This window comes from Zonotrichia albicollis, chromosome 4 (genome assembly GCF_047830755.1).
Source record: "Zonotrichia albicollis isolate bZonAlb1 chromosome 4, bZonAlb1.hap1, whole genome shotgun sequence".
NCBI lineage: Eukaryota > Metazoa > Chordata > Aves > Passeriformes > Passerellidae > Zonotrichia > Zonotrichia albicollis.
Genome location: NC_133822.1, coordinates 38,798,034 through 38,823,404, shown reverse-complemented (window position 1 = coordinate 38,823,404; position 25,371 = coordinate 38,798,034). Strand labels below are relative to the sequence as shown.

Sequence of the window (25,371 nt, the reverse complement as noted above, 5' to 3'; positions counted from 1 at the left end):
CTACTAATTACTTAAGAGCTCTTCAGCTTCTCAAAAGTCCTCTCCTGGGATCTCAGGGCAAATAAACATGTCCTTAATATTTGAAATATCAGATTCTCCTTTTCTCCTCTACCTCCACTTCTTAAGAAAGTTTTGTACCACCTCCTGTGCTGATTCTGAGAAAGTGATTGGATTGATCCTCTATGCCATGTAAGCAGTAATTCTGGTCATGTTTGAAGACTTCAGTTCTCTTGTTTATTCCACTGTAAGATTGTTCCACAAACTTGGTATGCAGATGTCAAAGATAATCACTGAATTTGATGCATTATTCTCTTCCCAATGTTTGTGTCTTGACCAGATAACTCCTGCTAATGATGATTTGCTTGCTTTGTCACCTCTGCCTTTCAGTGCCCAGGACAGCTCACACAGAGTTCAGTGGCTCACATGCAAAGATTGACCTCTGGTGGATTAGAGGGGCCACTGGTGTGCCATTTGGGTTGTTCCTGAATCTCTTGCATATCTACATCTACATTACTGTACACTTAGGAGCTGAGGCTCCTGAGAGTGGCAGGTGAGACTCCACTTGTTGTTTTCCACATCTGTATGAGCTGGAGCCTGATGGCTCCACAGGTGAGCCATCTGTCCAAGTCTTGCTACTACATTTATCTTGAAGAATAAATCTGAGAGTTTTAGATGTCTTTTATTTACAAGCACAGTACAGGGAGGAAAGTTCAGCAAGTATAAAGCCAGGAGGAACAACTTACCTGCAGCTGCATCAGGTGTCCATCTGTGTTACCCATGTACCAAACCAAAACTAGTGATTACTAGTGGAAGATCTTTTGAGTAACTGAAAATCCCATGGTCTTGAGTTTGTTATGTAGGTTCAGAATTTCCCTTTTCTTGTAATTATTTTTTTAATAATTTGAGAATTTTATTGTTTTTAGTCTACAATGTGCCTTGCCAAATTATCTTTCCCATCAGTAATGCAGCAATTGCCTCTTCACCCTCTGCATCCTTTAGCCCAGCTACAGCAGCAGAACAAGTATATGTCTGGCACAATGTATATGAATGTAAATGCTTATTTTTAGATTTCTCGAGTCTTAAGACTGTCTATGATTGCATAGGTACTTTAGTTTCTACAAAACCACCCCTGTGGGCAGTGATTTCTCATGCTTGTTCTTCAGGAGATGATGCATATCCATTTCTAGGATGGTATAAAGAACATGGAGTGAAAACAATGGCTTTCTTTTGGGAACACCCTTGTTGCTATATTGCCTGTGTGCCATGGGGCTGCCGAGGAGAAGTGTCCAATGCAGCATGTGCCCAGTGAGGTACCTGCTCCTAGGCTGTGTTGGAATTGGTCCTTGTCCAAATACCAGAGGTTTTGGTGAGAGAGGAAGACATGGGGATGGAGGAGGAAGCTGAGTCTTGTCCAAGTGCCTCTTGGTGATATCAGTCACCTCACCCCGTTGGTGTTCCTTGTGTCAGCAGAGGGAGGAGAGGAATCCAGGAACATCTTATCTCCCACTATATCTTTTCTTTAAATTAGTTTGTTTTTTGTGAGGGATTCTGAGAAGCATATTTAAGTGGAGAAATTGGGTGGACATGAAACTGCTGTTGTTCCTCTTTTAACTTTATTTTCCTGCTGTTGGAGATTTATTTTTTAAATTGTGTATGAATGCATTTCCCATGTTACCATGAAAGACAGAGTTAGTTAAGAACTGCATGAGCCGTCCTTATATTACAGACTCAGATTGGATAAATAAGGGGAAATTCTGGGGCTGGGGAGTGACAGCAGGGGAGGCTGAATTACAGGCAGTAAATGTTGCTGAATCCTATACATTTTAAATAACCCAGAAAAATGATCTTTTTAAGGTCTTTTCTTTTGTCAATGCATTGTGTTGAACTACTCTGATGGACGAGACTACAAAGCCATGGGGAAATTCTTCAAAGGTCTGGCACAATCTGGAGCCTTGGTGTGCTTTGATGAATTTAATCGTATAGAGCTGGAGGTAATTGTAGTACTGGTTTCTTAGCAAAGTTGGTATTCAATGAAAGTGACAAGCTTGACAACTTCATTAACAGCACTGACATTAAACAACATTGACTGAATTTTACTGTTAAATGAAAAAAATACAATTTTAGTACAATTTAATCAAATACAACCGGTCGTCTATGGCAAATCTCTCCTTGTGATTTTCTTATGGTTTCTGCATTTCTTACTGAAAATATAGCAGAGAAATATTGTTGTTGCAACCTTCTGAGCAGAGTGACAGAGGGAGGTTTGTGGGGAGACATTGTATTTTGTTCGTAATAGATTAGCAGTGCGATTTCTCTTTCGCACGGGTGTGCAACTGCTACTCATAGCACTTTGAAAGACAGGAGTTAACTTCCATCTTCAGAAAGCTCACAGCCAGAGAGAGACACTGCTTTAATTCCACATTTATTACTTTGTTGGGGAGGGGGGAGCAGCAAAAACCAAAAAACAGCCCTGTACGGAGGGATCGGCAACAAATGAGAGCTTTGGGTTGTAAGACAGTAATTTATTTCACTTACACAAAGCATAATTAAGTGTCCATATTGGGAGATACTGCATAACTTATTTTTTTGTATAAACTGGTCTGATTGGTCTTTTATAGATCCAACATTTTTCTGTTTTATTCCTTTTGGAGTCACAGCTACAAGCAACCCTGAGTAGAAGTTATAGACATTGAATTAGTTTATACCCATTCATTTAAATTTCTGCCTCTGATGTGGCACAGAAACCAGCTTTAAAAGTACAACATGCTTGCTGTATTTTCCATTATGTTGTATTAGACCATTAGAGATACATAGCTGTTTCTGGAAGATGCTATAACTTCTGCATTTTCATTCATTTAGCAGGTTATCCCTATTTGATGTATAGGGATTTTTTCAATGCACTGGGAAATTTATTAGCCTAAGGATGTGATGGATTTTTGTTTTTATTACATTTAGCAGCACATTAAAGCATCCTTTTGAAGTTAAAAAAAAAACCCACTTTTTTTTTAACTAAAATTGTGTCAAAGGTCTTGCTTTGCGCTTCACTTCAATGATCTTTTTATCTGTTCAACAAACATTGACCCTTCAGATACCAGGTCTGAGCAGATGTAGGCGTAGGAAGATATGTCTGTACTCACCTTCAGCTATGTTTATTATCAACAGTTTTGGTGAGCTGGAGGAGTGGAGCTGTCAAACAATCCAAAAGGAACCAATGCTACAACCACTTTGCTACGGTGGACAAAATTATAGGATCACTTCTTCCTTATTGCTGTTTTGCTTCTCGGCTAGACTTAGAGAGATTTTCTCCCTGGATCACAGTACCGCAGAGAGCAACTCTGCCTGCATTGGTTCTTTTTCAATAATGCAGGCACCCCTTTTTCTATTAGAGTGCAGCATACACCAAGTAAATGCCTGAGTGAAATCTCTTTTGCCTTTGTGCACTTTTTTCATTTGCCCACTGACAGGAGATCCCTCAAGACCAGCACTAAGCTCCTCTTCATTAGAACTCAGTTTTCAATTTAAATTTTAATTAGAATGGATGACTAGGATGCTCACCATTCGCTGTATTTTTTGCATGCCACTAATCAACAACCAGAAAAATACTTCTTTTCTAAATTTATTTATTTCTAAAAACTAAGCTCCTTTTCTGTAAAAATATTAGTTGCTTCTAGCTAAAATTATTTTAGCTTGCCTCATATAGTTGCCTTTTTGAATGAGTTTCATGCTTGCCAAGTGATATTCTTTTTTCATTTTTTTAATGTAAGGTCACCTAAAACCTGGATTCTTACATTAACGTAGGGCTAAGGGGCAGTTAGAGTTAAACTACATACATGTGCAGTCCTAAACGTGTTGTAGTTTTTACACCTTCTTTGACTCATAATGAAATATTAATGTTAATATATTATCATAAACTGGATATAATTATATCTAATTGATGAGAGTCAGTTGATGTATTAAAGCTATCCACTGTTTATTTTACTTGTATTTTAATAAACTTTTTATTTAAATTTTGAGACTTAGGCTGCTTGTATTCCAGCTGAAAGATAAGCCATTACATCTAAATATTACCTATGTGGTATTTCTAGTCCTCAAATTGCTGAAGCAATTCATTTCCAAAGAATAGAAGCACCATACTAATGGCAAAGAATTTTATCTAAACAAAGGTCACTACATCTGATCAAGGAGTGTTTCAACCTCTGGTACCCACAGGCTGAGGTGGGCAGAGTGATATGTTAATGGACAACTGCTGTAGAAGCCACACATATATTTGAACGACCTGATATAATTTGTAGGCTTTTTATAGAATACGTAGATCAGTGCCTGGAAATCCAACAGATGTCAGTGGGTATTTCATTCTGCTTCATGTTTTTGGTCAATCCTTGCAACCACTCCCAGACACTGCTCATTACCACTGCAATTGCCTGGCAGTAAAACATTTCAGTCTGTGTAGGAGCACTAATATCAGAGCTGTGAGTCTGAAAAGACTTTGGGTTTGCTAAGGCTTTTTCATGTCTGAAAAAGAGCTCAGGTCTAGCTGAGCCTAGTCTGAAGATTTCAATTTCAGTGCCTAGTCTGAATATTTCAATTTTAGAAAAATTATCTTTGCATTATGTCTGGTTTCTTCCCTCAGTTCAGTACTGTGACTTGTGTCTCATCTGCACAAGTTTGACTCATCTCCTAGTATCCACTCCTGAATCTAGAAATTTACTAAGTTATTCTTTTTTTTTTGTAAATGTTGAAATGGACTAGATTAAAACACAGAGACTGTAAATGTCCTGCAGGGAGAACCATCGGGAATTCCACTGGGAGTTTTGCCATTAACGAGTGTATATCCAAAATTTTGTCTCATTATCTTTAATTGCTCTTCAAAAGCTCTGATACTGTCACTCTTAATTTTGTATAAGTATACACACAGGAACACTTAAAATACATGGTGGAGGATTTGAAATTTCTAAATATTTTTAAACTCATGCACTGGAACCTTTTCTAAATGTCATACTAAAGGAAAGAATAAATAGGGGAAATAGGAAATAAAATATTCCCTTAAAATTCTGAGTACTAAGTTCTAAATGACAATAAGTTCTCTGGTGTGTTATGGGGTCTGAAACTGCTTAAGGGACAAGCATTTACAAGAATTTCAGACTGTGGAGAAAGCTAGCTAGTATGCCAGTGCATCAGGCCAGATGTTACCTTATAATAGATCAGACAATTGAAACAACTTCAGAATTTCTTTAATTTCACAGAGGGATATAATGTGTGTCTGTATGTTTAAAGACAGTACTCTTTGACACCACTATAAAAATAAGTAAAGTAATATTCTAATGGGAAAATAAAATAGGACAGTATGTTAGGCTTGTAGGTAGCAAAAGAAGTGAACTCATCCTTTCTGCAAGTATATTCCCCAAACTACAGATAAAAACTGATTTAATTTCTGTAATAAATATTCTAAGAGAGAGAAATCTAATCTTTTGCTTTCTGTCACCAAAAATATTTGTTATTCATAATAATGTATTTGTATTACTAGCCTCAGCTATTTTCTCTCTATGTCTCCTTTTCTTATTTTTTTCTTTTTTTTTGTTTTGTTTTGTTTAGTCCACTCCTTTGCATTCTGTTGTGCACTTTTTCAGTGCCTGAAAGAATGTAAAAACTTCTTCTTGCCATTGAGTTAGTGGTTGGTTTTGAGCTAATATCTGCTTTGCTATTGACATTTAAAATAAGGGAAATTGATGAAATTATCTTAAACCAGAGCTTTACTTTCAATTAAGATCAGGTAAAACAGGAAGGCTCTGGTTTTTTGCCTGCCTACACCTGTTTGATTTGAACCACAACATGTGTTTTCTCTCACTGCCAATATTTGTATTCCCTGAGCAGTAGAACCCTTCTCCTTCCAGCTTCTTAATCTCACCAGCACAATCTCTGCCACTGATTAATGTCCAGATTGGGCTCCATATTTCCACATTATCTTGTAGAACCTGAAGCATGCACACAGCTCCAAAATTAATGCTGCCTTCATCACCACATTCTGCTCTGAGACAACGACAAAAAAGTTCATTTTGAATTTGAAAGTCCTCAAAAGATGACTTATTAGTGCTCCTTCCCACATCCAAGGAAAGGCCAGATATTGCCTGATGGAACATACCTTTTCAGTGGTGCCAGGCCAGCTGTCTACTCCCTGGGCTGTGACTCAACCTGTCACACAGGAGTGACCTGTGTTTTATGCAAGACTTCTGTATTGAAAGATCATCTCTCACTTTTGAAAACCATTAAACTTTAGAAACAGAAATGCTGCCTACTGGGTACCAATAATTTCCAGACAGTGTCTTCCAGACCAAAATCATCAAGACCAAGACAGCTGCTCTCTTTCCCTTCTCAGTGACAGAGAGAATGGAAGATACATTCTGATTTCAGCTGTGATTTCCTCATCTGTAACCAGTAGCCCCATCTGTAACCCACTCTGGCCTATTGCTCTTTGTGCATCCAAAATACTGCTAAAATAGATTTCCGTACCGCCTCCAGCTTTTTTGCCTTCCAAAAAGACGTGGCACCCTCCAGTTCAGGATAGGGTTAATCGAGGGCATTGAGTTGAGCAGGTAGAGTGCTAAGGAAATCTTGCACCACAATTTTATACTGCCCAGTCTGATTCTGTAAATTTTGTGCATGAATTCTTTCAAAAATGTGCTTTCCCAGCAGTCAAACATTTTCTGGTGTGTATCTCTGTATATCAATGGTGGTTGTCTATTTATGTTAATTTTGTGATATTTTTTATTTTATGGGAGCTCACAAGGCTGTTCAGTTTTCTCTGCTGTTACATGACATTCTCCTGTGTAGGGTACCAGTTTAGTATTTCTCTGTTTAGTTCTTTTAATGACCATGTGTTTACACAGCAGCTTTGCAAACAGCACACCGTCATCATTTTTCCTTGCAAATGAAACAAATAGCTGACTTTTCCTGTTCATTTTCCAAATGTCACTACAAATTCAGCTGGTTTCTATACTGAAACTATTCTGGGTAGGTTCTGATATTTACATATTTCCATAAGCAAAATTTTAAGCTCATTTGTCCTGTTTTTAACATTTTCAATAGTCTTTTTTGAAAGCTTCAAGAAAACTACGGATAATTAGTTTAAATGCTGAAATCCCATTTTTTATTATGTTTTGTTTTGATATTCATGGCTAAAGGGATGCAATGTCAGCTATTTGTAAGTTTGTGGGGGTTTTTAAAATATGAAAGCTTATATTTTATCCCTAGAAGTAGTATAAGTAAAAATAATTCTTCTCTATATCCTCCTAAAATTCTCCTGCAATGTGTCCCTCACTGTCTATTGTATCAAAGGTGTTCAGTTTAGGAGGCTGAACACAGAGCATCTAAAGATCTAACATCTTAAGATGGATCTGGATCTCTTTCTGCTGCTTAAAATTTAATGCAAATAGTGTGCACTGGGAATGCTTGCCAGCACCTTTGCTAACAATTCAGAAGGCAGAGGAGGATTTAGATCATTCTCCAAAGCTCTGCACCGGCATTGCAGTACCAGTCTCAGTAAAAATTGTTAACATTTATGCAGTAAAGAAACTTGAAATCATAACCTTGCAGCAGTCAAAGAAAGTGTGGCCATTTTGAAGGCATTATATACTCTCTTGTTAATTTAGGGATGCATGTTGGCATGTGACTAATGAAAAGAACAACTGGTCTGCTTGACTGAGACTTGAATCTCTACAGATTCCAAAACACATAGGATGCCTGTGCTTTTGTATTATTTTTTTTCCTTTTCCCTAAAATCCTATAAAAATTAATCTTTTATTAGATTGATGTTCTGTTCAGGATAGTGATCCTATATTTAAATGTACAATTCACATGTCAGTGTAGTATTTTCTTCATGGACATATTTCCAAGTTTATATAGAAATTCACTTTAAAATCTGTTCTTCCCTTGCAGTGTTTTTGCATATGTGCAAGTAGTAGATATTCTGAATGCCCCAAAGATGACATTTTAGCCCATGACTTAATTACCCTGGCCATTTTGAATTTAACTTCATTAATTTTTCAAAGTTTTTGATTATTTGTCATTTAATGTATGTGAAAGTTGTGCTCAGGTAATTGGACCAATATGTTTAAAGCATGTAAAAGACTCACTTGCATTACAACAATGTGTTTGACTATGCTGGTATTTAAAGTATATAATTTTTTCCAACTGATGACCACATGTCCCTGTATATATTTCATCCTGGTGAAAGGCTGCAGTATTTTCCTTGAAGAAAATACATGTCATATTTAACTTCTTCCTGCAGCTAATGTTGAGACAGTTGTTGTGGGGCTTTTATTTTTAAACTGGGAGCTAAAGCCAATGTTTATTCTCTTACTTGCTTAAAAAGAAGACCTAGGTTGCTATACTTAAGTGTACTGGCCTTTTTCCTGGATAAACAGGCTTCTAGTTAACTCAAATATTTTAAAGCATTTCCTCTGAAAAGCTTTATTCTTCTATTGGAATTTTATATTTCCTTATCTTCAACAGGACGAGAATTTAAAAGTTTGAAAGCAGGTCCTATGGATTTTTCTGGAAGTCCCTAACCAATAAATAAATATGGCCCAAAACAGGCATTTTTAGAGTAAGAAGGATTTTTCTGGGCAGTCTGCTTCTAAAAGAAAAAGCTTTATTCTTTCCTCTTATGAAGGGCAGTTGATGAAACAAACATAGGGAATTCTTGGCAAAAGGGAAATAAAGGGTTTCTAATGTGCAAGTAGAAACAACATCTCTTTTGATGAAGCTAACAATATTTTGTGTTAAAAGCAGAATTTAGGCTTGAGTTACACTCCTAGTGTGACGATTTCCTGCCTTATGCCATCAAAGACTTAGAAGCACAGTTTTGACCAAAGTACCACTTGGAAATCAAAGGGGGAAAACAGCAGCCGTAAGGTAAGACATCAGCAGTAGGTGCTGAGCTGCCTTCCACAGAGTGGGATGCAGACCTCGAGCAGCAAAGTGACAGAGATGTGTGGGGTGGAGTGTCACAGCCCACGGCAGCATGGAGAGCAATTATGGCCTGGAGGCGGAGGGAGGAACGGTAGGTAACACTGCTCTGGAGGCTCCAGTTATCACCTACACACGCACCCCAGCCCAAACTAAGTAGTTATCTCTTTCCCTTTATTTAAGGGCTGCTTTCTGTTTGTTGCTTATTTCAATTCTTTTTTAAAATCCCATTCCTGTCTGGGTCTTTAGCTTGTCAGAGTGACCCTGAGAAAAGTTAGAAAGTCTCTTTTCCCAGCCTGGCGCTTGAAGAAGGAGTCAGAGTTCTTCATTTATCGGTCTCAAGGTTGTTTATTGTGTTTTATCTATAAAAAATTTTCTCCTGCCCTGCCGAGGTCCACCCAGCAGGACAGTTCCAGCCACACTGCCTGCCCCCAGGGTGGTGTTATGTCTTTATACTAAAAACTACGTGTACAATGTTTACGATTACTTTCCAACACCTATCACCTATGTTAGACAGTGAGCTTCTACTCTAAATCAATCTCTAAGTGCCAACATCACAGCAGAAGGCGGAGGCCAACAAGAAGAAGGAAAAAAATGGACACGCCCAGATCCCTCCCTCTTGCCTCCCGAACGCCCATACCAAAAACCCTAAAATCTACTTTTTCACCCTGTGATAACTTCACTATTATTCTACCTAAAATGTTTTAGCTTAGTGATCTTCATCTAAGGTTGGTAATTTGCTCCACGAGCCATAATCAAAATCACAGGCATTTTGGGCTCTGTGCCAGGGTCTCTGAGACCCCTGGCAGGGGTCTTGGCTGCTCAGGACAGCCAGAGGGATGTCCTAGGTTCTGAAACATTCCTAACCAAGATAGCCCGTGATGTAAAAATAAACACAACAAAAATAAACCCAAACTACTAAGTAAATTGTCTATCTGTTACCTCAGCTTCAATAAACTAGTAACTTCTTTTCAGCTAAGTAATTTACTTTTTTCTATTGCAGTTTTAAGCAATAGTTACTACTGAGTAAGTTTTCTGTCTGCTACCCCAGATTGGATAAACTAGTAGCTCCTTTTCAAGTAAGTAATTTGGTTTTGCCTATTACATTTTTAAGGAATAGCTTATAATTAGCATGCTCATATTAAAAAGGGGCTGTTTATCTATGTTCCTTTTAATACAACATGGGGAAAATGATTAAAAGTCAAAATAAAATGGAATATTTATTATTTTGCCCATCTGTTACTTACAGTTAGGTTCTGCATCCCTGGACAGTGTGGAAAATAGGTTTGCATTAATTAATCCAAGCAAATCTCTGTTGTACTACCCAAACAGGATGTGTAATATTTGCAGTCTATTTCAGCTCTCAAAAAAGTGTGAAAGGAAAAGATAGAGATATATTTGAAGATGTGAAATTGTAACTTAACAGGAGGCTCTCTTAGGGATGAGAGATGCTGTGGTTTGGTTTTTGGATTTGTTTTTTGTTTTTTACTGGTTAGTTTTGGTGGGTTTCTTTGGTGTTTTGGGCTTTTTTTGTTTTGGGATTTTTTTTCCTGGTGTAATTGCCTTCAAACACATATGAAAAAACCCACAAACTGTAAAAATAATAACTGAACTTCCTCCTGACTATCTGCAGTTAAGCTGGAAACAATGCATCATTCCCTGTACTTTTGCCCCTGCCCTGTATGACAGCACTATATCTTTGATGCTAGATTTCCAGTGGGTAACCTTGTTACTTTGATGAAATGTCTTTGAGAGGTGGGTTCACAGAAGAGAGTTCTCTAGTCTTACTGTCACAAAATGGAATTTTAAAAGAAAAAAAAGAATGGAAGCTGCTTGCTCTTTACACTTGGGGAAAGCTTTGTTTCACTCCAAAGCATGACGATTTCTTGCATAATCCAAATAGAAGTTATTTTTCCATTACCAAAGCTATTTTTTCTGACTAGTTTAGTATAGTTTAGTTCTTACTGTCTCATTTCAGAGCTGTGTTTAGTAGCCTAGCACAGTGTGCAAGACATATCACTACTTCTCGACACACAACATCCACACTCTAGGTCGGAAAAAAGGACCCAGTAAAAAAGGCTTCTACTGGGATCCTACAAACCTCTAGTAGGATTTCAAGGTGGTCTACACTGAGGGTTGAAAACGTGGCTGTCAGCAGAGCTCTAGTTTCCACTGTAAAATAAAACCACCATGTTGGTACATACCTTATGGCAACTCATCAGATTTTCTTTTTACCAATCAAACTTGTTGGTAAATTGTGGAAAAACAAAGCCTTATGGAAAAGCAAATATTTCATCTAAAGCTGAACTGTCTCTGGTAAATAAATTTTTTAAAGGTAAATTTCTTGAGATTTGCCATTACACTCAGGAGAGATTTATCAAACTTTTTTCTGTGGGTAATTTTAGAAACTCCAACTAGGGAAACATTTTTACAGCTAAATAAGTAGCTCAGCTTCACTGGGGAGCAGGCTACAGAGACTGCAAACACTGACAGTTTTGCTGAGATAGTTTCATGGCCCTCTAGCACAAAGTGATGAGCAAAGAAAACTGCAACTTTTGATTAAAAAGAAATTCACTTATTTAACACTCTTGCTTTTAATATCATTTTAGCCTTCATGTAGCCAGTGTGAAATGCAACCCTGCATGTCTTGCTCATATGCATTAAGTCCTTGAATGCTTTCATTTTAATTTGGAGCTGAAGTTTGACCTAATTTTAAGTTTCCCAGTCTTGTAATTATAAATTGGATGTATTCCAATGGCTAGTGTCGTGTCAAATATGCTTTTTAAATGAGTTCCAGATTTTAGTTCTTGTCAAAAGATCTGTCTTTGCAACCCATGGGTGACAAGGGTAAAATTTGTCCTCATCTTCACTGGAAATCTGAAAGTTAATTTACAGACATTGGAAATGTTGGTTTTCAGAAAAACAATCAGAGATGTCAGCTTGCCAAAATTAACTCTTCTTGATGGAAGCAGAGGGCATTTTCCTTGGAGGCATCTATTTTATACTCACCTTCCCTTTGTCTGCTTGTTCTCAGGAGAGGCTGGTGGAGTGACAGAGCCAACTTCTTTCCTCCCTGCTGCCAAAATACCTTTCCTGACCATTGCAGAAAAAATATCCCAGGGAAACTACTTCTGTTTCAAGCCATGAGGTATCGACTACTTCTCTCAAATAGAAAGTTCCTGCTCTCCCCCACTGGAGGGAAGAGCACACAGGAAATAAAACATAAATGGCAGGTACTAGATGTGGTGCAGAACACATGGCTAGAGGGTATGCTTATAAAAGTTATAATATATACCAATAATTATGTAAATATGCAGTATAATACAAAATTATTACCTATAAACATATATTAACAATATGCCTGATTTACCATTCGTGCAGAAGCATTGTTAAAAAACTAGTGTGATGTGTTGTTTTTAAACAAAAAGCAACATGTTTTGTTAGGATAATTTAAGACCACATGCAGTAAAAATAATCTATCAGAGAATGAGTGTGCTTTGGCCAGAAATGGGATTAGCATGTGATTTTCAGAGGTGTAATCAGAGGCACTGGCAATGGAATTTGTAACCACCCCTCAGAGGGGCTGCTCAAGCTGCCCCAGTGTGCAGGCTGAGCATGGCTTAGCTGGCAGGTAAAGTGTGTTAGTCCAAAGCTCAGTGAAATAGGCTGAGGATAATGCAGTCAGGAAGAAGTTTCAGACTCTGCCTTTTGGCTCAACATTGAGGAAGTGTGCAGGTGTTTGCTGGGATGGAGTTAATTTTCTTCATAGTAGCAAGAATGGGATTTTGGTTTTGATTTGTGATGAAAAGAGTGTTGATAATTCAGAAATGTTTTAGTTATTGCCATGGAGTACTTACAGAGTCTGCTTCTCACACCAGAGTGGCAGAGGAGGCTGGGGGCGCACAAGGAGCTGGGAGGGGACACAGCCAGGACAGCTGATCCCACAGACCTGTCTCCTACCACATGCCATCATGCTCAGCATACAAACATGGGGGTAAGAAGAAGGAAGAGGGCACATTTGGAATGATGGTGCTTGTCTTCCCAAGTCACCACTACATGTGATGGAGCCCTGCTTTCCTGGGGAAGGCAGAACACAAGGACACCTTGCTCATGGAAGGGGTGAAAAAATTCCTTGTTTTGCTTTGTTTGCATGCACAGCTTTTGCTTTACATGTTAAACTGTCTTTATCCTAACCCATGTGTTTTCTCCTTTTCACTCTTCCAATTCTGTCCCCCATCCCACGGGGGCAGTAAACGAGCATCCTGACTGCCTTACTCATCCTGCGTGGGGATGAGTGGCTGGCTGGAGTTACACCTTGACAGAAAGGCTCCATCAAATGAAAGTTGGCATTCGGGTGCTCCAGGAAGTTATTAAGCTGTCATCCTTTGGTCTTGTTCCTGTGATAGCTTTTGTCTGTCACTGCTGCTCTGAGTGGATAGGAAGACACCCACTTGTTTTGTGGATGCTGAGCAGGGCATGTCTGTGCAGTGCTGTGGTTTCTTAGAGCCCACCCATATGTACGAGGTTTCTTTGCCCTCATGTCTTTTTTTCTTTTTTTTTCTAGTGGTGTTCCCCCCTCTTGCTCTTCTTTCTTGATGTTTTACTCTGGGACAAGCTATATAAGGCTTCCCAGTAGTAGAACCATCCTAGCAAGTCACCTCTAACTCATGCTTCTTGCATGAGTCAAACCTGAACTGGGATTTCCACTGTATTTAAACAAGCTATGAAATCAGAATATCAGAAATCACATCTCAGTGAAGACTTTATCAGACATACTCAGTATGGCCCATTTTGGTTAGCAATACGACCCTTAAAATCAAAATTATTTTAGGAGGCTATTTGTTGCCAGAAAGGAAAAGTGATAAATTCTAAATGGGCTTTTAAACAAAGGAAACAAAGGACTCAGGGCTTCATTGCAGAGCTTGGAAACTCTCCAAGGAAGATTTTTTAAGTTTATATCTTGTTTACTGTGTGTTCTCACTCACGTATCTGATAAAATGTTATGTTTTCTTACCTTCACAGATACTGATAAAACAGTTTAACAAACAGCTGAATGCAGGAATTTACAAAAAATAATGTCCAGGAGGATATAGAAGACAGTTCTATCCAAGATGAGCAGTGTAATTTATCAAAGCTTTATTTAATTTTACCACCAGTTCGGATGTAAATTCATGAGGCTCACACCACATTTGAGACTGTTCATTTTGTCTTATCTTCTTTTAAGACAAGAGAATGAGAACAAAGCCATTAGTATCTCTGGTTCATGTTTTCCCCACTTTGTAATGACACACTAGGAGCCCCATAAGGACTAGAAAGAAATGTCTGCAAAAAAAATCTCTGGGTTCTTTTTTTACCAAGCAATTGTACAGTCAGAATTGACTTTTAATTTCAATTAGTGAAAAATCTGAAAAAGACATTAATAATATAAGACATTGAAGATTCTATTAAAAAATGACTCATTTTCCTTACATGAAACCTCCACTTCAGATCTACCTTATATTGTAAATAATAAAGCAGGAGAAATTTTACTCTTCTCTTGCAGCTTTAAAAAAAAGTGAATGCCATGCAATAAGGTTTCAGCACCTATATTCTGAAAGTGCAATCCTATGTGAGTAGCAATTTGCTAAATATGAGTAATTAATTTTTTTTAATAGTGCTCATGTGCTTAGTTTGTGTCGCAGATGTACAGATTCATCTTATCAACAGTTATTGAAAAGTTGCTGGTGAGAGGCCTACAGCTACCATATTCACCTGCAGACTAGAAAACAGATACTGGTTGCACTTTCTGGGCTGAAAAGCAGAAAAATGTGGTTTGTGTAAGAATCAAGACATTATCAAAGGATTTTTGTTGCTTGCAGGTGTCCCTAACCTTGATTTACATGCATACTAAACTGTGTCTGGTTAAGGGATCTCTTTGCTGAGTGCTTATTTCTTGTCTGTAACATGAGAAGTAGATGCATTACAATTAATATACAGCCTTTTTTTGTATCCATTGTCAATTTTATTTACAACTCATGGCTACTAGTTTGTTTTAGTAGGGCCAGATTTCGAAAATTGCATATTTTGAACTAGGGACACCGAGTACAACATTCTTGATTAGCTAGAGGACATTTTTTCTGTGATGCCTCTTCAAATCATTCTAGATTTTTAAAGTGAGACTTTGCAAGGATTTATAATCTATTTATAAGTAGATTATAACAGATTAAAGTTTTTTGGTTTTTTTTGCTTAATAGGTAATGAAATCTTACAGCATAGCTCCTGAAAGGTTATGTTGATTCTGGTTTATGTCCCTGTGACCATTTGTCCTTTGTAGCTGCCTTTTTCTTCAGCCTACTGAACAAACATGTGGGACACTCCATGATCATGAATCAAGAACAGTAAGCCATTAAACTCTTTGCTAATCTCTTTTGATTTCTGTTTAAAAATGGGATGCATTGAATGCTCTCCTGAAATTTGTCCTAAATTATTCTATGACAGTAGTAGAATTATAACACCACCTTATATTATTAATAATACAATTTTTACTAATTTTGAAACATACTGCAATTTTTGTGTTAAACTGTAAGTGTTGATAGTGTACAAAAAAAAGCCCAAAGTCCCCACAAACTATCTAAATCAGGTGGGTTTTTTCTGCTAAAACTAACTTCTCCATATAAAGAAATCTTTGCCTAATTAACCAGACAGCAGTCCCAGAGCATTGAAAAAAGTAAATTGTGTAAGTAAAAAACCAATGACTGTTGCTCCATTTTGAACTAGGGAAGAGAAAGCACAGTAATTATTTGGGTTTGAAAGATCGCAGAATCACAGAATGGCTGGGGCTGGGAGAGACCTCTGGAGCTGATCCAGTCCAATGCTCCTGGTAAAGCAAATTCTCCTGGAGGACATAGCATGGGATCATGTCTGGGTGGGTTTTGTATATCTACAGGGAAGGAAGCTCCACAGCCTCTTTTTTCCCACTGTTGCACTCTGTAAATCTCTTGAGCTGGGCTACATTTCACCTGACTCTGATTAAGATGTATAAATTTGAGCCAATGACTTTTGGCTCCTCCCTGGCAGGGGAGGGAGAGATTGGGATGTTTCTAGAGGGTTGTTCAGTGGATGAGCCTGGGGTGATATTTAACTTTGAAAACTTAAATTAGGGCAGGAAAACATTGGGCTTTTTTCCTCTGACTCATAATGCCCCAGAGAGGCTGGACAATAAACATATTTAATACAGAGAAGTACTCAGGAAGCCTGCTATTGGAGGCAATATCAATATCAAAAATGGGTACACAGACAGAATTTGCCAGGACATTCCCAGACAGGAGAGTACTTTCAGGGGTTCTGGGATTTATTTTTTTGTTTATTTTTAGGGTCTGTTTGTTCAAAGTGTCGGTGAGGGTTTAATTGAGTGGCAGCTTGGGAGAATAAAAGTCCTTTAGTAAAATTATTAACATTACTTTAATTAATGTTCAGTAATTAATGTTTCTTTAATGTTACAGGAGAGAAAAGAAATTTACTGCTCATGCCCTGACTATGAATTAACCACTTTTGCTGGAACTTTAAAGAAACGTTCACACTTTCATTAAGAGTGTAGGTTTGAAGCTGCTGAGCTGCTGTGAACAAACATATCTGGAAGTGGGGAAAATGAATCAGTGCCACCAGATTTGCACTGATTTTGCTGGTATTTTTTCTTCTCATACCTGATCAATTTACTACGTTTCCACCCCACAGCCAAAGAAAGTTTCTCTTAGAATAGGTGCTATGTGATTTATAATAATTGAAAGCTGATTGTGGTATATACACTGAAAGCTAAGAATTTTAATTTACATTACCATTAAATAGGAAGTTTACCATTTAACATTTCAGTTTGCATATATTTATTTAATTTTTATATTACAATTTTGTTACCAATTTTTATATCCCTCTGAAGCTGCTCCAAGGAAAATCTTTCCTTCAGTTAGAATTCATTTTTCTTCGTGATTTTCACAGTAAGAGGCATAGCTATTTGTGTCAAATGTGAACATTCATAGCAATAGTTTTCAATTTTGCAAGAAAATTCCAAGTATCTACAAAGCACCTTAATATATATTACTTTAAATTCTGAAGAGAGCACTATCTACTATGGAACAAAATTTGGTGGCTCTGGAAAATAAATTGATATAAATAGATTAAAAGTTAACTGAATTTAATTTAATTAGCACATTTCTAAAGTTTTAGGTGGCAGATGTCACTTGGAATAGATCCTGTTCTCCAGACCCACAATCAAAATAATCAATAAAGCATATTCGCTTCAATGCTTTCTCAAGTTGCAGAAAATGGAAATTCTGTCTCATCCACAACATGCAGCTCTCAACTTCTATGCGTTAAAGATGAAAATTAACAAGAAAATGGTTGTGGTACCCCCTCTACTTGAGCCTGCTCCAGAGAGCCAGCTGCAGCCAGCATTTTCACACAGACGCAGACAGCGACAGTCAGATGGCTCCACAGGAGCTGCTGCTCAGTTTTGGGTGCAGTTCTGGCCTCACTCAGGCTGTGATTTTTTGCACAACAGCACTGTCCTCAATCACCTATATAATTCCAAGGAGTAAGAGGAGATAATTGGGAGAGGGACATGCATGCTCAGGATTTTGTGGGAATAGCAGCCATTTCTGTACTATCTCTCTTAAAATGGAGACCAGTCTGGGTTTGCTCATTCTACAGAGAGACAATTTTCTGCTTGAGATCCTGCAGATTAATTGCCAAGTGTCTCAGCTATCCCAGGAGAGGTGGTGGAAGGTGTATTGATAGTACCTGCAGATAGCCAGGAGATATGAACAGTTAATGGGATTCAACAAGTCACCTCCCCAGTTGGGGAAAAGCTTCTGGCCTTAACTTAAAAATCAAATTCACCTGTCAGAGAAGCTCTTTAACTTTGCAAGGTTAAGAGTTTCTCTATATACTTAGGATTCCTGGGCTCAAGTGCATGATTTCTGCACAAAGTGGGGGACCCTTAGCTTTGGTGAAGCCTTTTCCCTGTCAGTGAAAGGGCAAGCAAGAGAACTGCTTGGGATAGGCCGTGTTGTCTGCTCCTGCTAGGGCTCATTCCCAACCTAGTCCTGGGGATGGGGTTTGTGAAGGGGTGGGAAAATTCCCCATGCTGATGATACATGCTGTAAGAGATGGACATCTTACAGCCAAAGATAATGGAAGATTCAACCAAATGCATGTTTCAGGGCTGCCTTGGCCATGTGCAGCACTGCCCACAGAGCTCTGAAGGACTGCACTCCCAGCCACGTGCTCCTGCAGTGATGGACACACTGCTTCCCTTCTTCATCAGGCCCAGGAGGTATCAATTAAATCCTGGGAAACAACTGGCTTATAAGATCTCACTGGTGAGGCTGGTAAAGAGGCATTTAACACTGCTGCCTGTGAAACCTGTGACCCCTTAAGAATTGGAGTAATTTTGTGTAATTCTTCCCTACCAGGTTATGGAAGTAATTCCCTGCATACATAAACCAGGTACTAATGCAGACCCTGACAGATTCCAAAGGCAGAACCATGGCATTTGGGAAGGTTTAAGGAACACTGGAAGCATCTGGAGCTGAAAAATCAGGCAAAAAGGTAAGATGCTTGTATTCACAGGTTGTATTTAGCAGTGAAAATCAGTAAACAACATGTGGAAGAGTACGGAAGATCATGGAGTAAGGAGGTGTTGAGCATTTAGACGAAGTGCGTGCAGCTGGCTAGAAAAGTAATTTGGGTTAAAACATAAGTGTGCTACAGATTCCTTGTTCATAAAAAATTTTACATAGAAAAATAAATGCAAGGTCACTGTAAACAACTCATTCAAGTAGATTAAATGCCTTGAGAATTAAGAAATCAGAAATGTTTCTTGAATAACAAGAAGATCTAATTTTTAATAATGCCAATGAAATTGGGTGTCTGAGGTTGAGAGAGGATTGATAAACACTAGGTTGAATTAGCTGAACATTCTAAGAGAAATGAGCTGAACATACTGAGAAATGCTGCAAATCAATTCTCCTTAACACATATACCAAATTCTATAGTACTGCCACCCCAAATGACTGCCTGTAAGGGTTAGTGGATACTGCACTTATCTCTGTGTGTGGATGGCCAAGGAGTCTGATGAAATCAGAGCTTTTACAAGCTCTCATCTGCATGTGAAAATGAAGTAAAGCCTTTCCCAGGCTTGAAGAGTTCAGTTTTATGATTTTTTCAAATAATCATAGGTTTGTCAAACAATTCTGCCTTGTCTGGAAAGGAGGAGTAAAAACGTTCACCTTCTCACAGTCAAGCTTATTTTCATGAGATTTAATGTTGGTTTTGCAGGCCCAAGGGGCTCAGCTAATCTCCTGGACCATATAGACAATCTCCAAGCTGTTAGAAATCCACTCATCAGCACTCTGCAGCAAAACAAAAGGGTACAATTATGTCTTTGCACCTGGGGCGGAGGCACTTAGCTCTGCACTTTGTTTTGTACCACACCAGGCATGATGGGCTCCCCACGCCAGGTTCTCCAAATCCCCCAGTGAGCTGTTCTCATCACTTCCAGACACCTTCCTTGCCTGGTCTCCCTTTCCAGTTCCAGGGCTGCTGTTAGTCCCAGCAGGAATGCTCCACGCGTTGTGGGCCTCAAACAGTGTGCTTCAATTACTAGACCTAACAGTTGAATTAGCACATTTCCCAATTATGATGTGCAAAGACATCATGCTGAACAAACCCAAAACTCTGTAAAAGTTTTGCTTTGCAGAAATAGCAATGGAAGGGGCAAGACATTCCAAGAGGCAGGAAAGGGGCCATGAGATGAGGGCTGGCAAGGGAGGTGTGAGGTGGTGGGTCAGTACTGTACAGCTGATCTGACTTGCCTTGTTCTGTGGCTGGGCTGTGCAAGGTGACATCCATACACCACCTCTTTTTATCAGCCATTGCAGTGGCTGCTTCTGGAATATGTGTGGGGGGAGAGGCACAATTTTCTTGTCTTCACCCATGTTCTGCATGAAAAATGAATAGATCTTGGCAATTTAAGACAGAAAAATGCCTTCTTAAAAAAAAAAAAAAGGCTTGCAGGGAATCAGAGGGAATGAACCATTTTGTCTGGGCTTAGCCACGTCTGTTTAGCAAAGAAAGCATATGTAAATATAGCTAATTGCAGAAACAAGACCCTAATATTTGCCTAATTTGGAAGTGAAGTTCCTTGAAAGAGAGAGAAACAAGTGGCACAAGTCTAGACAAAATAAACAGGTCTATATTAATGCATCCTTAATAAACTTCACCAACAGATGAGTAAGGGAATTTGTTTGCTTGCTTATATATATATATTTTCTATGTGTATGTACATACAAATATAATCAAAGCTTTACATCTTACCATGCCAGGTTTTCCTAAATTGAATACTAAGCTCCTCCTAAGCTCCTGCTTCTAGCTCCTGCTCTCTTCTCTCCCTGTGAAATATAGATTTGCAATGTCTGACAGGTCCACATTGTCCGTAATAGAATTACTTCAATCTATGCTGGCATCGATGAGAGGGACATCTTGTCCTTTTCTGTGCCTACTGTCAGCAAAAAAATCATTGTTTCATAGTTGCTACACTATGTGGATGAAGATTGACTGGCATACTGTTGCAGGTATTGGGAATTTGAAAGCAAAATGGTTTTATTTATGTGAATCTAGTCAAACTAATCTATGAGACAAATAGAACATAAAATATCTTTGCTGATCAAACTTAATTTCATTAGCTAATGAGTCATGTAATTAAAAGCAATGTGTCCATTTTCCTGTCTCGCCAGACAGCTCCTGGTAGGTGCTGCTGACAACATCAAATGAAGGGGACTGCTGAGAGCACAAAACTAGAGAGGAACAGAATACTGATGGCCCCACTGCAAACATGATTCTCTGCACCACGGACATCTATAGATACTTTTTATAAAGTGTGGTCGTGTTGGGCACCTTCTCTGATGATAACCCTTAATTTAAGAGGCATGCTGTCACAAGACAGCAGAGTGAACAGGAAATTGCTAAGGATATTTTCTCTTTCTAAAACAAGAAGTTTTTACTGTGAGAAAGGTGTAAATTGCAATGGGGAAATTGGTCAGCTAAGCTACCATGGGGCATAGTTGACCAAGAAATTAAAGTTAGTCTCTTTATTACATACTTTATGAAGATGCAGCCACAAGAAGGGCAATGTCTCCTCATGTCTTCTGCATCCACAGCTACCTGGTGCTTGTGTCCTTTTTGGAGGGCTGCCTGCCTATCAAGCTGGCTGCCACAGGATGTGCTGGCCTCCCCATAGGCTCAATGCCTGCTTGGACAGAGAAAAACAGGTCCCAAGAGCAGCTCCAGGGCAGTTTTTGTAAGACAGTCAAACTTCCTATGGACCTTGCAGCTCCTCCAACCTGCTGCTGCCAGGTCCATGGTGCAAAAAGTGGAGTGTTTGTTTTCTATATCTTTAGCCAACAGAGTCCTAAAGACGTATTTTTTTACCTTTTTGTGATCTTGCACAGAAGGAGATGACTTGCAAATGTGTCCCTCTATGCTAGATTCTAATTCTTTATTTCCACAATGTTCTGCATTGTGTATTTGCCAAGTAATTCCAGGTTGTAATTCATTCAAAACAAAGGGGTTTGTGTGGTGTTTATTCTTTAATGATTGGACTGTGGATTAGAGCAGACTTTTGGCAGAGATCCTTCAAACTTGTTTACATTTCCATCTGTCTCTGCATCTTTTTGAGGTTTTTCAGGTTATTGTGCATGTACCTTATTTCATATTCCTAAGAGGAACTGGTATTTTAAAAATAGAAATAAATTAGGTATTTCAGGTTTTGAAATTCTGCACTCAGGTATCTCTTGGAGTTCTACAGGCAGTTTTTTTAGTTGCCTCAGAATTCTGAACACTTTTCTTTCTTCTACAGATAATTTATTATGCCCTCCTTGAGAAAACCAGATTGCTTGTTTCTCAGCCTTTAAATGTTTTGGTATAGCTTTGAGTCGTTGTCTTGCATTAATGCACTGGATCTATATTAGGGAAACTAAGAAACATTTCTCTTTCATGTGTTGGCTACAACACTTTGAAAAATAGATCTTAGACTTGGTGTTTCATATTCATCTCCATTTTGCTTTTGAACATGCATGGAAAAGTGGCATGGTAATTTAAATTGTTTTGGCAGGGAATTTGCTAGTAGCCTTTACTCCTTGAAATGCTTTGGAAATGTTTTATTGTTTGAAAAACCTTAAAGCATCATTACAGCACTGTAGAGTTATTAAATATATATATTATAATGGAAGCTATGAGATGTTATTTTCCCTTAGATGCACATCTCTGTGTGTATGGAGGAGAAAGGGGATTGTCAGGCTTTTATTCTGGAAGTTGTCATTCTTTCTGTTGATATGAATTATGTTTATTGAGTGATAAATTTCTCTTTTTTTATTGGTATGAAAACTCTCTTCAATGTATTTATACTGCCTTGCAGCAACCAGAGTGTTTTAAATGTCACAGTGAGCAATTGAGTTCAATGTATCTGCAATTTGATCACGGAGTACTTTTCAACTGTTTCTTTTGGGCATGATTGAAACCTAATATCTGATGGGACTAAAAACACTCTGACAAACAAGATGTATTTTACCATTTGAAATTTGGATTTTAGAGATTTTGGTGTGTTGAAATAATATGACATTTGTGATCTTAGAAATGTGTATAACATCATATTATACATCTACATCAAGAGGGTAGATGAAATTAGGACATCTCAGAAAGCTAACTGTTCAAATCAGTCTATTCAAATGCTGTTAAGCAGGACAACCAGAAGCAATTCACTTTTTAAAATCTTTGACATATATATACAACATACTTTGCACATCACCATGTTTTGCTCTTTTGTCCTTGCAGGCCAGGTTGGATGGGACCCTGAGCAATCTGGTCTAGTGGAATGTGTCCCTGCCCATGGCAGACAGGCTGGAATTAGATTACCTTTAAGGTTCCTTCCAACCTGAGTCATTCTAAGATTCTATGATTGTATATGATAGAATATAGTGTATGTAATTTAAAAATATAAGCAGCATGTACTTCTGTGTTGCAGTGGTACAAACAAGAGTTATTCCTATTCAGATATTCTGCTGAAAAAACATCACCTCACTGGTGTCAACCCTCTTCCATGGCTGCAATGCTATCACTAAAGTATCCTTACATTTTTAAGTGGTCTCAGGGGACACCTTTGCCAGGATCCCCCTCTGTGCAAGCAGTTGTGAGCAGAGGCGAGCTAACCTACTCATTCCCTGCCTCTGCCTCATTCTGATGCTGCACATTGGGAGAGTGAGGCTGGAAACTAAGAAGCACCAAAGAGGTTGGCTGTTTGGATCCAAATAGGGTGGCACCTGAATTCAAAGCTACAGGAGAAAACATCTCCAAAATGCAAAACTTCCTGCTTTGATTCTAAACATGCTGTTGAAGAAAGACAGGAAACTGCTTGACTAAAGGGTCTGATCCAGAGTAAATTGATTTATTCTCCTGGGTGCATACATATTTCTCTCTATATACAGGAAGAAAATTATAAATGATGAAGGTAATGTTGTCTCCTCTCATATTAAAGCAATGCCATGTCCCAAATCTCTCAAGGCAGCACTACTGTTCATACCGTGCATCATTTTCATGGCAGCAAATTTAGAAGAAGTATCCTTTATGAGAAGAAAAAGCAGGACACACTTTTGGATGCAAAAGTTCTTCCTCAGTTCTGAAATGGAATCAGGAAAGGAACTCTTTTGCACCTGTTAATAAGCGTCTTGGTGTTGATTTATTTTTTTAATTATCTCCTCTAGGAACATGTACTACACAACAAGACATTCAAAGGTGGAAGAGATGGTTCTGACTATACAACAGACCAAAAAGCAATCAGATCCAAAGCAAATATATACGGAAGGTTGGAAGATATCTCCTTTTCTGTGGCAGTGTAGCTCTGGAGCTGGTCTGTGCTGCCTGCAGTATGCTAGTGGCCTCTCTTTAGTCTCTGGCTTTGGTCAGAAGGGAGACTCCATTTTGTAGCTCTTTTGTCTCTTGCCTGCTCTGCTTCCCTTCAGAATCACAGTCTCCCTGGCAGGCAGGTGAGCAGGATGGGCTCTGTGCCCCCCGAGGCTGTTGTGCCCATGTGCTCCCTGCTCACCCCACTGCCACCTTCAGACCTGCGGGCAGAGCAGCACCAGCTCTGGGCCACGGCCCTTGGGGAGGGGCCAGCAGGTTTGTCCCACGCTGTGCTGCTCACCTGGCAGCTCGGGGGGATGGAGAGGAGAGGATTCCATGCAGCTGGGACTGGCTGCATTCCCCCAGCGCAGGCTGAGCCCAGCATGGGACTGCGTGACACTAATGAAGGGAAGGCACACAGGTGCTCTCCTGCCTTACACACCACATCAGGCTTATCTCTGCACAGCAAACAGGACTTTGTTTAGCAATCCAGCCTTTTTGTTGAGTCACTTGTGCAAATATGTCATCTGGGTCCAAAATACACAAAATATGTGTATGCACAGTTCCTTTTTTTTCTTGCTGCTGCTGTCATTGCTGTTATGAAAGTCCACATTTAACATTAATTTGGGGTCATTTCCTTGTGCTTATTGCTTCTGTTCTTCCATGTACTGGTCTATCGGATCCTTATTAAGAATGAGAAAGATAATCTCTGCATCTCTAATGGGCTACCTTTTATTTTAAATGAAAAATTGTTTTCATAGATGGAATGCTCACTCTCTTTGATGACAATTCAGTATGCCACAGAGTATCATCTTGCTTTATATCTTTGCCACTCTGTGCTAGGATTTTGACAATAAAATGTTCATTTTTGGCAGTTTTTTAACTTGTCACCCTCAGAGATGTTTAAAAGAGACTTTTGATTCACTAAGTTTTATATATATTTTAGATGATGAAAAGCCAAAATTTTACTTTTATGTTTTAGCAATATGTGTGGAACCCTCTGAACTACTTTTTTTAATAGCAAATCTTATTAATTGTAAATGAAGGATTAAAGGAGATTTAAATAGAAGAAACTCGAATTATTACATTAGTTATGGCCCTAGCTGCATATTCCTTATCAGTTTTGGTTTTGGTGTTTTTTAATTTTCTGTGTCTGTCCCACAGTTGTCTGTTCTCTGACAGCATCATTTCTGACCTCTTCACAGGGGTTATTTCACTGTATCCTGACCATAGCATCCTGAATGTATCCATCAGGGAAATCATGCAGAAAATGAATCTGCAGCTGGTTCCTTGGTTCGCTGGTTCATTTGTTAGATAATACAAACCAGGACATATTTCTATTTAATTCTCTAAAATGTGGATGCAGAATTCTTTGGTTTAAGAAAATAATGTGAAAACATTCCAGTGAAATCATAGGTAATTTTTCATGTATTTTAACAGTTACTGTTTTGAACTATGTATGCTCATTGTTTAAGCAAG

At 38.6% G+C, this 25,371-nt stretch overlaps 1 long non-coding RNA gene across 1 annotated transcript in view; it reads left to right on the top strand.

Moving 5' to 3' along the window:
* Positions 1-25,371, top strand: part of LOC113460015 (uncharacterized) — an 83,915-nt gene that overhangs the window by 40,597 nt on the left and 17,947 nt on the right. The window contains exon 5 of the long non-coding RNA XR_003381641.2: positions 18,411-18,546. This is a non-coding gene — a long non-coding RNA (uncharacterized LOC113460015). The remainder of the gene's footprint in view (positions 1-18,410; positions 18,547-25,371) is intronic.